The sequence below is a fragment of the Triturus cristatus genome, chromosome 4_2 (genome assembly GCF_964204655.1).
Source record: "Triturus cristatus chromosome 4_2, aTriCri1.1, whole genome shotgun sequence".
NCBI classification, from domain to species: domain Eukaryota; kingdom Metazoa; phylum Chordata; class Amphibia; order Caudata; family Salamandridae; genus Triturus; species Triturus cristatus.
The window spans coordinates 84,375,628-84,391,952 of record NC_140586.1 but is presented as its reverse complement, the minus strand read 5'-3'; the positions used below and the strand labels follow the sequence as shown (position 1 = coordinate 84,391,952).

The following is a 16,325-nucleotide window of genomic DNA, read 5'->3' as shown; positions in this document are numbered from 1 at the left end:
AGATTGTTTTTTTCTGCCATCGGGTTCGGATGTGTATTGCTGCGCTCCGGTTCGGTACTGTTTTCTGACCACTTCGACGCGCAATCCACTACCCTCGACGGTATTATCAATCGCGATCCCTCATTCGATGCGCATCGTCTGACTTCGGAAAACTTTCCATTGGAATCCTCGAGGCAGGCCGTTGGGCATACCCGTGCCGACCTCGTTAGCGGTCGATGGAACGGACTCCATTTAAACTATGTCCCGGGTGTTGTGCTAAATTTCCACACACCGACTTGCATGAAGTTTGCAACCTCTGCTTATCCCTGGAACACAACGAAAGTAGCTGCGACGTGTGTCTTTACTTTTGATCGAAAAAGACACATCGGGCTCGGCGCCACGAAATGCAGCACCACAGCGACTCCATTCCAGACCTCTTCGGAGAAGATTCCGGCATCCAACCTGTAACTTCGGAGCCAGGGGAAGAAGAGCAGGTCTCCTTCTCCAGAGCCGACTCAAACATAGAGCAAGACATTACAGCGGGCCAGTGTACTGTGAGTACAAATCCCCTTGTACCCAATCCACAAAAGACAAAGGCTCCAGTCACTCCTTCACCTTCGGGTTCAGGTCGGCACCAACAACATGTTTCCCGTGCCCCGTCTTCCGGCCCGGCTTCGAAACAAAAAAAAAGCACTCTGGTTTGCGCCAGCCTCGCTCTGCCTTCGAAACAAAACCTTTGGCTTTGAAACATAAAGACAACCAACGTTCGGGACCGAAGGTTTTACCTGCTACGCCGAAAGGCTCAGAGCCGAAACCCTCCAAGCCTAAAGACTCGGAGCCGAAACCATCCAAAAACCAGGACTCGGCACCTAAATCCTCCAAAACCAAAGATTCGGAACCGAAAGCTTCCAAAACCAAAGACTGATAAACCCAAACATACGGAGCTGAAAATACCAGCACCCAAGAGCTCGGAGCCGAAGTCTTTGGTGCCGAAGTCTCCAAGGAAAGATAAAGACACTTCCCCCAAGGAACTTCCATCTAATGATCCAATTTTTGACCCACAACAGAAGAAATTGGTCATGAATCCTAAAACTGGACTTACTCAAGCAACTATTCCAAAGAATAGAAAGCGGACTTGCCAGAAGACCACCATGCCCCTGCTAAAAAGAAGAATATGGGCACTAACCCCTCTCCTCCTTACATTTCACCTCCACCTCTTTTTCCACCTCCTTCTCCTCCTCCTCCTAATCCTAACCTGCTCATTACACCTATACATTCACCTACTAGGCCCATTACACCTGACCCACAGAATGAAGGGGCCGGGGATGAGGATGAGGATGAGGACGATGATACTTGGGATGATTACCAAACAGACCCAAATACAGACAATGACCCTGATGTGTACCCATCTAGACCTTCCCCACCTGATGACATCGGTTTTGCAGCGTGAATCTTTCTGGATTCACTGTGCTGTGCATTATTCCGCGGTCTAGTGGTTGGATCCGGATTCCTAGTCTTTCTTTTGTCATTTTTTTTTTTTTTTTTTGTAGCCCAGGTGGGCGTCGACGTCCCACCATTTGGTGCACCTCTCGTGACGTCGTCCTGCTTCCTGCGGAAGTCCCACCTCGGGGCGCCATCTTCAGATTCTTTTTTCCGCCGTTGAGTCTGGATCGTCACCGTGAAGCTCCAGAGTTTTTTGGCGAAGAAAGAAGAAAAAGCATGAGTTTCATCGAAGAAGAAGTTGAGGAAGACTACAGAAAGGAAGAGCAACAAGCCGGGACGACGAAGAAGGAGGAGAACCTCGAGATCTTCGACGTCCAACGGAGAATGCGCACTCAGGGACACTGAGCGCAGGAATGGACAAAACACCTTTTAAATTCTGCCGTAACTGCCACCACAAATACGCGCAGAAGGACCAACATCCGGTCTGCAACCTTTGTCTGCCAGTTGACCAGGAGAGCAAGGACTGCAACACCTGTTCGACCTTCACACCGAAGACGCTCCGGGTGAGAGAGAGACCGAGGAGAGCCAACTACAACATGGAGGGCAAGGGGAAGGCCCCAACACTGTACGAACTGGGCCTCTCCCCCGACTACGAAGACGTTGCCGAAGAATCTGATGACTTCACGGTCGCAGAGACCGATAAGAAAACGTCTGACAAGGTAGGAGAGTCGTCGAGCACTAAACCTTCGACCGGGCCCTGAAAAACAGAGTTAGACTCTCGAAAAACAGAGTCAAAGTCCTCGAAAGGAACACCGGCGCCGAAAATTTCGACGACCGCGAGTGGATCCAAGGACGAAAGGACCGGCGGATCCTTCGAGAAGGACTCCCAGGTGCCGAAGACCGCCGAAAGGCAAAGGTCGTCGAAGCAAGGCCAAGAAAGTGGGCGTTCGACTTCGAAAGATAAAGTCGCGTCAACACAAGCCTGTCTAAAAGACCTGCGCTCGACGTCGAACACGCCTCCGAAATGGAGAAGAAAAAGAGGAGGCTCGAAGCAAAGATGGAGAGCATCCTTCAAAGGAAAAGGGAGTTCGGCGAGAAGATGAAAAAATTCACTATCCCAACGAAACCACCGTTGATCATCGTCGAGGTCGAGGAACAGGAGGAGTTCGACGCAGAAGAACTGTCGAAGACTCCCGGAGAGGAAGAAGAAGACCTTTACTATGAGGGTGAAGAATATGAGGAACAACAATCGAACTACGGCTCGGCGCCGTCGACGACGCAGGACCTGGAGTGGCAGGAACTCGACGCCGAAAATCCAGAAGAGCCTGTGGAGACTTACCCTTCGAGGCCTTCGCCGCCAGATGTAGGGGCTTACAACATGGTAGTCAAAAGCGTGGCTGCAGCTTTTGGTGTTAAACTGGAGGAAGCAAAGCCTAAAGCAGACTTTTTACTTGGGACACTGCTCCCTATCCAAACTAGGAGCCAGTTCCTCCCCATGCTCCAGAGTGTCATGAACCAGGGGAACGAGGCGTTCAAGGACCCAGCAACATGCAGGTCCATCACACCTAGGACGGAGAATAATATAAACACTCCTCCCAGGACCCTCCATACATGAAAGGATCCGTCACAGCAGATTCAATCATTGCATCTACTGCCAGGAAGAGGGCAAATGTCCCAGCAACCTCTGGACCACCTCCAGACAAGGAAAGCAGGAGGATGGACCTGACGGGGAGAAAAATAGAGAGAAACGCGGCAATGCACTGGCGCATGGCGAACTCCAATGCCCTACTGAACAGGCACCAGTACCAACACTGGGAAGAAATGGGGGAACTGATGAAGCACCTCCCAGAGCAATACCAACAAAGAGCTGCGCACCTAGTGGAGGAAGGAAAGAATATAGCAAACTCTTGCCTTAAAACAGCGTTGGATGGAGCAGAAACATCAAGCAGGCTGATGCCAATTGGAATAACAGAAAGAAGGCAAGCCTGGCTCAGGATTTCAGGCTTCAAGAAAGAAGTTCAGAACAACATCCTGAACACCCCTTTCAACAGAGAGATGCTGTTTGGGGCACCGGTGGATGGAAAACTCACCCAGCTCAAAAAGGAGAACGAAACAGCAAGGTCCATGGGGGCCCTGCAATTCAGAGGAATGAGAAGAGGTACCCCGACACGGAGACCTTATGGAAGAGGAGGAAACCAGCCGGGAACGTCACACCAAACATTCCAGCAGGCCCATCAGGGCGACAATCACGGGCAGCAGGCCCAGCAGAAACAACACTGGCAATACCAGCCTCTGGGCCAGTCCTTTCGGAGCAGGGGGAACGGACGAGGCCAGAGACGCAGAGGGGGAGACCAACCCACCTCAAAGTGACTTCACACGGGAAAGAGTGCTCACCCACAAAAACCCTCCGAGGGTGGAGCACATAAGATCAAAGACGAGAGGGTTACACAGACTAAATGCTAACGAACATGCAACACCAGTAGGCGGCAGACTGAGACGTTGCCTTCAAGAATGGAAAAAGATAACAGACAAATGGATACTGAACATCATACAGTTCGGATACTGTATAGAGTTGGAAAGGAAACCACCAAACAGAAAAGCAAAGAGGAGGGAGCACTCAGGACAGGAGCTAGTGCAACTCGTAGAAGAAGCACAAGAACTACTCCTAAAGGATGCCATAGAGCCAGTACCTTTCAAAGAAAGGAACAAGGGAGTGTACTCAAACTACTTCCTGGTACCAAAGGTGGACGGAACACTAAGGCCCATCCTGGATCTACGGTTCCTAAACAAGTACGTAAGGACGCAAAAATTCAAAATGACGTCCCTACAAGAGGTACTCCCGCAAATGAGAGACTGAGACTTCATGTCCACTGTGGATCTCAAAGATGCCTACCTGCACATCCCAATGAACAGGCAGCACAAAGGTCTGTTAAGGTTCGCCATTGGCAAGGAACACTACCAATTCACAACCTTGGCATTCGGATTAAAGTCCGCACCAAGGGTTTTCACAAAATGCCTGGTGGCAGTGGCAGCGTACCTGCGGAGGGAAGGGATTAATGTATACCCTTACCTCGACGACTGGCTAATAAAGGCAAGTTCACGCGAAAAGTGCGAGGAACCCGCACAGCGGGTCACAAACACACTAACGAAGCTGGGATTCTCAATACACTGGGGGAAATCCTCTATGGAACCAGAACAGGTGAAGATCTTCCTGGGGGCAAAGATCAACACCTTACAGAGAACAGTGATGCCCAGCGGCAAGAGAACACTGACCCTGCTGAAGGAGACGCGCCTCTACCAGAAGGGGCAAGCTCGAACAGCGAGCAAGATCATGGGGATGATGGCGTCATGCATTCACCTAGTTCCCAATGTACGCCTACACATGAGGCCTTTGCAGGAATGGCTGCAACAGCATTGGTCACAGGCAAGCGGAAGTTGGGAGGATCTAGTGGTTGTAACGCACGCAGTGCAAGAAGAGATAGCATGGTGGAACAGGGAGAACATAACTATAGGGAAGCCCTTGACACCACCAAACCCAACGGTGACCATCACCACAGACGCATCTCAGATAGGATGGGGACCACATATGGACAAACTCAGAGTGAGGGGTCTGTGGACTCCAGCGGATGCGGTCAGACACATCAACTACCTGGAGTTGAAGACCGTATTCCTAGCCCTGAAAGCCTTCCAGAAAAAACTGTACAGCCAGAAGGTGTTGATACAAACAGACAATACAACAACGATGTTCTACATCAACAAGCAGGGAGGAACACAGTAATTTTCCCTATCCAACCTGGCGCAGGAGATTTGGAGATGGGCCATCCCACTCAAAATAGACCTGCTGGCCATTCACCTACCGAGGAAGGACAATGTGGAAGCAGACTGGCTCAGCAGGCAGACTTCGGCGTCCCACGAGTGGGAGCTCAATGGACAGGAAACGCAAAGAAGGTGGGGTACATCGACAATAGACCTGTTTGCAACACACCAGAATGCAAAATGCCAAAGCTTCGCATCCAGACAACCAGAAAACCAATCCATGGGGAATGCCCTATGGATAAGCTGGTCAAAAACATTTGCCTACGCTTTTCCACCAATACCACTGATGCACAGGGTACTCAACAAGTGCAGGACCAGCAACATGACGCTGATCCTAGTGGCACCACAGTGGGCAAGACAGACCTGGTACTAGCAAATAGTGGAGATGGCACAGGGACCACCACACAAGTTCACCAAAAGAAAGGACTTACTCTCCATGCAGAACGCAGAGGTTCTACACCCAGAGCCAGAGAGACTCGGCCTAGCGGCATGGCTCCTGAAGACATAGAGTTTGCACACCTTAGGCTACCTCAAAACACTATGCGAGTGCTCCGGGAAGCAAGGAGACCGACGACACGGAAATGCTATGGGGAAAAATGGAAGAGGTACACACACTGGTGCAGGAGACATAAACTGCAAAATAAGATGACAAGGGAATCAACGGTGCTAAGATACCTCACGCACCTGCTAAAGGCTAAACTATGTTCATCCTCACTAAGGGTACACCTCGCAGCGATTGTTGCCTACACACGAGGTGAGACGGGTGAAAGTTTCTTTACATCAAGAGATGTAAGGAGGTTCCTGGAGGGGGCAAAAAGGATAGCGCCACCAAAAAGGATGCCGCCGCCGGCGTGGAACCTCAACTTAGTCCTAACAGAACTTATGAAGGCTCCCTTTGAACCCATTCACAAGGCCTCCCTTCAAATGCTAACAATGAAGACAGCCTTTCTGGTGGCAATAACCTCGCTGCGCAGAGTAAGCGAGCTGCAAGCGCTAACGCTGCAAGAGCCCTACATCCCGATACACAAGGACAGAGTCGTAATGAGAACGGACCCACACTTCATGCCGAAGGTGGTGTCAGCATTTCATATGAACCAGACAATACAAATACCAAGCTTTTTTCAGAACCCTACCACAGGTGCAGAAAGGGCACTGCACACTCTGGACGCTAGAAGGGCGGTGATGCACTACATTGAGTGAACCAAGGAGCACAGGAAAACTAAGCAGTTTTTTGTGTCCTTCGCAACCAGCTTCCTGGGTAGGCCAGTAACAAAGGACACCATCGCGTGATGGATCGCACTCACGATACAGTTCTGCCACAAACAGGCAGGGCAAGAACTACCAGAAAGGGCACGGGCCCACTCCACAAGGAAGAAAGGAGCCACAATTGCTTTTCTGGCAAACACACCCATTCAAGACATATGCCTGGCGGCAACATGGGCTTCAGTGCACACGTTCACTAAGCACTACTGCGTGGATATACAAATGAACAAGGAAGCACAAGTAGGACAAAAGGTGCTTCAACATGTATTCAACGACCAACGCTCATCTTCCACCCAGCCGCCACAAAAGTGACAAATCGATGCACAGCATAGTAAATCCAGAAAGATTCACGCTGCAAAACGAATAGTTTCTTACCTGTCGGTGTAGTTTTGCAGCTTGAAGATCTTTCTGGATTCACTAGCGAACCCTCCCACCTCCGCCAGAAAGATGAGGATGGAGAAGAGGGGGAAAAGACAGAGAATGGAGAACAAAGAAGTTTTGAAGAGAAATGTGAGAAAGGATAAAATTGAGAAGAAATACGGTAAATGGCCTAGGGTTAAAAAAAAAAAAAAAAAAATCCGAAGATGGCGCCCCGAGGTGGGACTTCCGCAGGAAGCAGGACGACGTCACGAGAGGTGCACCAAATTGTGGGACGTCGACGCCTACCTGGGCTACAAAAAAAAAGACAAAAGAGAGACTACGAATCCGGACCCAACCACCAGACCACGGAATAATGCACAGCATAGTGAATCCAAAAAGATCTTCAAGCTGCAAACCTACACCGACAGGTAAGAAACTATTCGTTACCTTGAACTCCTTAACAGGGCTGCTAAATATTATGGGGTAGAACTCCACAACGAACCATTGGAAGAGGATTTTCTTTTTGAAACACTTTCCTCCTTCCAAACAACAACTCATACCTTGCCAATGTTAATAGGTATGCTTAAACATACGGACGAGGTTTTTAAGGATCCAGTGAGGGCTAGAATTATCCCTCCTAGGATAGATAAAATATCTAAATCAGCACCTACAGATCCTATTAATATTAAAGGACAACTACCTTTAGACTCTCTTGTAGTATCCAACGCATACAAGAGAGCTAACTCCCAAGCCACAAGGGACACCCTGCCTTCTGACCAAGAATCTAAGCTTATCGATGCCTCAGGCAAAAGGATTGGTTCACAGGCTGCAAATAACTGGTGCATTGCTAATGCCCAAGCAATGTTAGCCCGTTATGACAGGGCTCACTATGATGAGCTGGAAAAACTAATCCAACACCTGCCTGACCAATGCAAATCTAAATCTAACGACCTTATACAAGAGGGTAAGCTCATTACTAACTCCTCCATAAAATGTGCACTGGACGCTGCAGACACAGCATCTCGTGCTATTAATACAAGTGTATTACTGCACACACGCTTGGCTCAGGATCTCTGGTTTTAAGCCAGAGGTACAAACCTCCATCCTTAACCAGCCATTCGACAAGGAGCATCTTTATGGCCCAGCTGTTGACACCATGCTGGAAGAGACGAAAAAAGACAGAGGTCGCAAAGTCAATGGGGGCTTTACAATTACCAGCCAGTAGCGGTTCCTTTCGCCGCTCCTTTTACAGGGGTGGCTCAAAGGCTGTCTCCACTGACCTGTCCTCCTCCTCTTACAAGGGCATCAATCAATCCCCCTTTCACAGAGGATATTCTTGAGGAAATTATAGAGGGATCAATAATAGAGGGCGAGGAAGAGGTAATTCCACACGCTCTGCCCCCGGAAACAAGCAATGACTTCCCTCCACTACCCCCCGATCATCCCACTCCTATCGGGGATCATCTCTCCCAATTCCTCCCTGTCTGGAACTCAATCACCTTAGACAAATGGGTACTACAAATTATCTAACATGGTTACTGCCTGAAGCTTACAAACACTCCACCAAACATCCCCCCTAGAGCACATACAATGTCGCTGGAACATCTCACGCTCTTAAAACAAGAAGTTCTATCCCTGTTACAAAAGCACACTATAGAACATGTTCCGTTAATACATCAAGGGGCGGGAGTGTACTCCCTGTACTTCTTAATTCCCAAAAAAGACTGGTGTCTCAGGCCTATATTAGAACTCAGACAGCTGAACCTCTACATACAGTTGGATCACTTCCAGATGATCACACTCCAGCACGTGCTCCCACTACTTCAGGAAAGCGACTTCTTATCCACTCTAGATCTAAAGGCCGCCTATTTCCATATTCCCATTCACCCCGCTCACAGAAAATATCTCAGGTTTAAACTGGACGGACAACATTATCAATTCAAAGTCCTGCCATTCGGAGTAACTACAGCACTCATAGTTTTCACCAAGTGCCTCGCAGTTGTCGCAGCTCATCTAAGAAGACAGCACATTCCTGTCTTCCCCTACCTAGACAACTAGCTAATAAAGACCAGATCACAACAAAGCTGCATACATCACACTCTAAAGACAGTCCAAGTGCTTCACAACTTGGGGTTCACAGTAAACCTCACCAAGTCTCACCTCCCACCATCCATCACACAAGGGTATCTGGGAGCCACAATAAACACCTGCAAAGCTTTAGCTTACCCTAACCCAGTTAGGATTCGCAACATCCAAGCTCTAGTTTCCCTATTTTAGCCTCAACACTCACTACCAGCCAGAGTGTTCATGCAACTAATCGGAATGATGGCTTCTTGCATTTTGATCGTTCCATACGCAAGACTCCAAATGCGTACCCTACAGGAATGCCTAGCACGTCAGTGGAACTAGGCTCTAGGTCCTTTATCAGATCTGGTGTTGATAGATGGCCACACCCATCGCGCTCTGCAGTGCTGGAACATGAAAAACCATTCCAAGGGACGACCATTTTTCTATCCGGTTCTACAGATAACAGCAGAAGCATCCCTCAATGGTTGGGGAGCACATATGGGAAAACATATCATTCACAGCATGTGGACTGTACAGCAAAAACAACTCCACATAAACCACTTGGAACTACTAGCAATTTTTCTATCATTGAAAGCCTTTCAATTTCATCTAGTAGGCAAAGCTGTCTTGGTTCGCACGGACAACATGACACCTATGTACTACATACAAAAACAGGGGGGGGGGACGCACTCTCTACAGCTGTCACAGTTAGCACAGAGCATCTGGAGATGGGCCATACCTCAAAACCTAAATCTCCTTGCAGAATATCTTCCAGGGATACACAACCAAGTTGTGGATCTGCTCAGTCGTCGTCAACAGCAGATACACGAATGGGAACTTCACCCCCAAGTTATCTTACCATTCTTCTAAATGTGGGGCTTCCCAGCAGGGATGTGGAATTCCTATAGCCCTACGCCCGGGACATATTGTTTGGGGTCAAGGGCAACAACTTTCCATGTGTATTTTGTCCTTGGGACAAGTAGGCCCAACCCCCTACATCACAAACCCTTTGACTGCCAGTTTGCAGTACCACATTATGGATCAGGGAAAGGCTTAGCCTGCAGTTAAGGTAATATTTGTGTCCATGTGTTAATGCTGTTCAAACTTGGATTTATGGTTCATTCATGCAAAACCTTTATTATTATGGTGAGTAATCTAAGTACATGTTGTAAGTTCAGACTGTACTACTGACAGTGGGTCCAGTATTAAAAATGTGTACGTACACACGTTTTCAATATTTAGCAATATGAGGCTATGCATACTGCTCCCAGAATGCTCCCTGATTAGATGCAAATATATGCAGAAGCTTGAAAGCAAGATTGATTATTCTTTGCCTTCAAAATAAAATGTTCACAAAAAAAATGCAAAAACATTTTGCTATACTGTAACATTTTAGGTAGCATTTTCCTGCAGCATCGCTAGTGTTTCCCAAAAATATTCATAATGGAAAAATCAGTGTAAACCAGTTTTAATAAGATTATGGGAAACAAATTAAACAAGCATTGGTAAAGCCAATAGGTCTGAAATTGTTCGGTCTGCCTTTTGGTTTTGTCAATGCGTGACTTGTTTTGGCATGTTTTTTGTAAAACCTTATTGGTGTGAGAGCTACCGGGCCTTCATTATAACAAACATTGGCAAAAGCAAAAATTGTTTTGGTCTCAAAAAGCACACATTGCAACAGTAGTTCCTGGCACTGAACAAAACGACTATGTGTCGATTATGCTCCTTGTGAAAGAACAGAATGCTGTCACTCACAGTGAAGCTCACCAACAGAGAGAGAGGGACAGAATTTTAATATACACAAAATGTCATGGTTAATGCCAGACCTAATCAGGGGCACAATTATTAAATAAAGTCTCAAAAGTGCACTCATATCCTTGCATTAAGTGCAGATATATGTCTTTGATGAATTCACAAGACTCTACAGAAGTAGGTCAAGAAATAGTACTCCTAGAAAATATTTGTGAACTCTATTTTAGCATGAGCTAATATGCAGGTGTAGATGTGCTCATGCGAAAATCTGAGTGTTTGCAAGTTCACTTTCCCTCCAACCATTTTCTCCCCAACCCTGAAAGAAGTTTCATGTCGGCCATTGTCAGGAGTAAATTTCCAACTTCTCTCAGTATGGGAAAAGATTAGAGAAGAGTTGGTAAAAACCCTTAAAATATGCAAATTAGTAGGTAGATCTGCTGAATCGTGGCAACATAAGGGAATTGCTAGTATTCAAACCCTACTATGGAAGGAGCCCTGGCATAATCAGAGAGGCTATTCCGGAGCTCTTGTATAATGAGAATGCTGCCATAATTTGTCACCGCATTACATGGCACTAAAGGGACAAGTGGATTTTGTTACAGGGCAAGTAGATTTATGAAGCAAACTGCCCCATGGACAAGTAGATATTTTATAAATTTCCACACCCCTGTTCCCAGACATAGACCTGTTCGCCACCCACCAAAACGCCCAAACTTCGCGTCCAGACATCCACACCCATTATCCAAAGGCAATGCACTATGGATTAATTGGTCAGGGATATTTGCTTACGCTTTTCCACCTCTCCTGCTCATTCCATCAGTGGTTCGGAAACTCGAACAACACTCTGACACTTATCCTAGTTGCTCCAACATGGGCCTGACAACACTGGTTCACAACCCTGTTGGAACGATCAGTAGTTCCCCACCAAAAACTACACCTCTTCCCCAAGTTCCTAACTCAGAACCATGGCGAGATAAGACATCCAGATCCCAATCAACTCAATCTTGCGATTTGGCACCTGAAATCCTAGAGTTTGGCTACCCTAACCTTCCGCCAGACTGTATGAACATTATCAAAGAAGCTAGACTTCCTACCACAAGACAATGCTACGCAGCAAAGTGGAAGAGATTTGTGGTTTATTAATCCACTAGATGCTTCAATACAAAACATCATTTGTTATTTATTGCACCTGCAACGTTCTAATTTAGCGTACACATCCATACGCTTACATCTCACTGCAATAGCTGAATATCTGCAGAATAGGCAGCACCTGTTTCCATTTAGAGTGCCAGCTATTAACGCTTTTATGGAAGGACTCAAAAGACGTATTCCTCCCAGACTTCCACCTTCTCCGGTGTGGAACCTTAACATAGTCCTTACAAGACTCATGGGCCCACCATTCGAACCGTTGCACAAGTGTGAAATACAATTTCTTGCTTGGAAAGTAGCCTTCCTTATAGCCTTCACTTCTTTAAGGAGAGTGGGTGAGGTCCAGGCAGTAACCATAGAGCATGGGTACTCACAAACTTTATCTCCGGGGCCAAATTTACAGTGTGGTTTATGGCCGAGGGCCGCACCGGTGGGGGCAGGGGCAGTAGGATGAGGGAGCGGGGCTAGATCAAAAAAAAAACTATGCCGATGAGGTTAAACACAGGCCCCTGCAGCGGACGCCTTCGTCCATTGAGCCTGGCATACACACATCTCTCCCTCTATTTATATCTCTCTCTCTCTCTCTCTCTCTCTCTCTCTCACTCTGTCTCCCTCCCTCTCTCTATCTCTACCTCCTACTCTCTATCCCTCCCTCCCTCCCTCTCTCTCTCTTTGTCTCCCTCTGTCTCACTCACACTGCTTGTCTCCCTCTCTCACTCTGTCTCCCTCTCCCTCTCTCTCTCTCTCTCTCTCTCTCTCCCTCCCTCTCTCTCCCTCTCTCTCTGTCTACCTCTCTCTGTCTCTCTGTCTCCCTGCCTCTCTCTCCCTCTCTCTGTCTCACTCCCTCTGTCTGTCTCCCTCCCTCTGTCTGCCTCTCTGCTTGTTTCCCTCTCTCTGTCTCCCTTCCCCTCTCTCTCTCTCTCTGTCTCCCTCCCTCTGTCTGTCGCTGTCTCCCTCCCTCTGTCTGTCTCCCTCCCTCTGTATCCCTCTAGCTGTCTCCCTCCCTCTGTCTCCTGCTGTCTCTCCCTCCCTCCCTCTGTCTGTCTCCCTCCCTCTGTCTGTCTCCCTCCCTCTCTCTCCCTCTCGGTCTCCCTCCCTCTGTCTCCCTCCCTCTGTCTCCCTCCCTCTGTCTCCCTCCCTCTGTCTCCCTCCCTCTGTCTCCCTCCCTCTGTCTCCCTCCCTCTGTCTCCCTCCCTCTGTCTCCCTCCCTCTGTCTCCCTCCCTCTGTCTCCCTCCCTCTGTCTCCCTCCCTCTGTCTCCCTCCCTCTGCCTCCCTCCCTCTGCCTCCCTCCCTCTGCCTCCCTCCCTCTGCCTCCCTCCCTCTGCCTCCCTCCCTCTGCCTCCCTCCCTCTGCCTCCCTCCCTCTGTCTCCCTCCCTCTGTCTCCCTCCCTCTGTCTCCCTCCCTCTGTCTCCCTCCCTCTGTCTCCCTCCCTCTGTCTCCCTCCCTCTGTCTCCCTCCCTCTGTCTCCCTCCCTCTGTCTCCCTCCCTCTGTCTCCCTCCCTCTGTCTCCCTCCCTCTGTCTCCTTCCCTCTGTCTCCTTCCCTCTGTCCTCATCTGTCCCCCTCTGTCTGTCTCCCTCTGTCACTTCACCCGCTGCTCTCACTCCCTGCTGTCCTCGTCACCCTCTGTCACCTCACCCCGCGTGTGTCACCCTGGGCTGAGACTGCTTCCCGGGCACACACACAGCCGCACCCGGGTACTTCACAGGTCTTTAAAAGACCATTCACTTGTTAATGAGGCTTTGTTGTCTTTTACCTCTTCTTAGCGCCCCTGCATCTCCACTCAATCAGAGAGTAGATGCAGGGGCACTAAGAAGAGGCGAAATACAACAAAGCCTCATTAACAAGTGAATGGTCTTTAAAAGAATCGCCCGGCCCCCATAGCTCCGCGCTGCTGCAACCGGCGGTGTTTGCTGACAAGCACAGGTACGATTTCTGCAAAGTCCGCGGGCCGCCAAGGAAGGCTTGCTGGGCCGCTGGCGGCCCGCGGGCCGTACTAGGAGTACCCATGCCATAGAGGAACCATTTTTGCAAATACCCCAAAGCAAAGTGGTCCTTCGGAATAACCCCAAATTCTTACCTAAAGTCATTTCTGCCTTTCACATCAACCAATCTGTTTAGTTGCCTGTCTTTTTCCCTCAACCAGATTCGGTGGCAGAACGTGCCCTTCACACATTAGATGTCAAAAGAGCACTGCTTTACTACATAGAAAGAACAAAGCCCTTTAGGAAAACTAAACAACTCTCTGTGGCTTTTGCTCCACCACATAAAGGCAATCCTATTTCAAAATCAGGCATTGCAAGGTTGATAGTTAAGTGCATTCAAATATGCTACCTCGTAGCTAAACGCACGCTAACAATTCCCCCTAGTACGCATTCTGTACGTAAACTAGGGGCATCTATGGCCTTCTTAGGAAACATACCCATAAATGACCTCTGCAAAGCTGCAACATGGTCTACACCACACACATTCACAAAACACTATTGTGTGGATGTGTTAGCAAAACAGTAGGTTGGTGTGGGCCAGGCAGTTTTACGAACACTATTCCAAACCACTGCAACCGCTACAGGTTAGCCACAGCTTAAAAATAACTGCTTTATGCTCTATGCTAAAGCATATGACCTACAGCTCATATGCCTCGAATGGAAAATTATACTTACCCAGTATGCATCTGTTCTTGGCGTGTAGAGCTCTAGAGTCATATGCACCCACCCGCCTCCCCAGGTACCTTTACCTGTTACAGTGATATCTTACTTGGATAGAAATCTACATGGACATCTCTCTTTCTTATTTTACTAACTCCATCATCACCATTTATGGCAAAACAATCTGGGGATGGAGCCGAGGACCATGCGTGCTATCACCGAAAGGAGGAGTCACCTATCTTGTGACTACAAGACTTCTTCGAACCAAAACAAAGTGCAAACATCCGGACCCAACACCAGATGGCGATCTATGCTAAAGCATACGACTCTACAGCTCTATATGCCAAGAACAGATGCATACAGGGTAAGTAGCATTTTCCATCTGTAAGAGACATAGATTAGTTATAGACTCCTTACCACCCCACCCATCTTCCCCATTCTGCGAACTGACTTCTAGAGTTGAGTAATCCCTTTCAGGGCCCTAGTTTTGTGCACCAGTGGTCAGTGTCTTGCATGTCTCTGGACTTCTGGCGTGGAATGTCGTGTAAAAGAACTGACGTTAGCGCGCGAGGGCGGTGTCTAAGTAGCTACCGCGACATTATCCCGGCGACCACGCCGCCAACGGCGAACGCGGAGCCGACCGACGCCACCTTTCGACGCACAAGGGTACTGCTGACAAAAAATTCTCCGGATCCAGTCTGATGCCTGGGGGTAATTCTAAAGGTATGACATCTATAACTAATCTATGTCTCTTACAGATGTATCATTACCGAAGGTAAGTAAAGTAATTTGTTCTACTGGGCCCAAGTCATCCTGGTAAATTTGGATTGGACGAGGAGAGTGTGGTATCCCGAAACTCCTGGGTATGAGCATCTGTCTTCTGATCAGGCTGCCACTTTCGGAAGGATCTCCCCTCGAAGCAGTGGGGCAGGGTCCTGCTCACAAATCTGTGCACCCTCCACCTCCGTGCTTAGAGATAGAGCAGCAACAGATGAACACCTTTGACCTTCCTCCCAAGGATACGGACGTCTTCCTGACAGCCAGACGTCCCTTTCCCAAATCTGTAATCATCTGCTGTTGGGTAAAGTTTGTAGCCTGGTGCGCAACCACACAAGTCAGCCCACTTCACTCCAAGCTGTTTGTTGTTCGTGTATCCTTTGCCCAGCAGGGCCATGCTTTGGGCACAATAAAAAGAATACCTGTCGGCTATTGCTTTTTACGTTTGCAGAACCAGCCTTTTTGGTTTAAATCACCAGTTATGATGAGTTTCCTTAAAGGGCTACATCATTTTTTTCCCCTTTCACTTTTCATTATACCCCAGTGGGACTTGAAATTAATTTTGACCTTTCTCATGTGTTCTCTATTCAAATCTATGTATAGCTGTCATCTCAGGTTGCTGACTTTAAAGAAGGTCTTCTTGGTTGCCATAACATCAGCACAGACAGTAAGCAATCTTTAGGCCCTCTCTGTTAACACTCCTAATACTAGCTTCTACCTACATAAGCTGGTTCCTGTGACTCGTGCCTCTTTATTGTCAAAGGTAGATACTCCTTTTCACATCGGAAACCTATCACTCTTCCAAAGTTCTTTTCTCCACCTCACCCCCTAAGGAGGAGAGACTACATCGGCTGGACATAAAGAGGGCTCTCATGTTTTACATGAATCATTTCCAGAAGACATAGAATGGACTAGAAGCTCCTTGCTGGCCTCACAGGAACAAAGAATGGAAAAGCAGTGTGGAAAAGAACCATCTCTTGCTGGATCATACTCTGCATTATGATCTGCTAGGCATTAATGAAGAAGAAGCCTCCTGAAGGCTTGTGGTTCATTCGACCATTGGCCAGTGTGTT

The 16,325-nt window shown here is 48.2% G+C and overlaps 2 protein-coding genes across 6 annotated transcripts in view; both read left to right on the top strand.

The window, feature by feature from the left end:
• The window catches only part of SMARCA4 (SWI/SNF related BAF chromatin remodeling complex subunit ATPase 4), a 533,682-nt gene that overhangs the window by 402,869 nt on the left and 114,488 nt on the right, over nucleotides 1-16,325 (top strand). The window lies entirely within an intron of this gene.
• LOC146833047 (uncharacterized) overlaps nucleotides 1-16,325 on the top strand; it is a 140,153-nt gene that overhangs the window by 79,345 nt on the left and 44,483 nt on the right. The gene's annotated exons all lie outside the window — the stretch shown is intronic.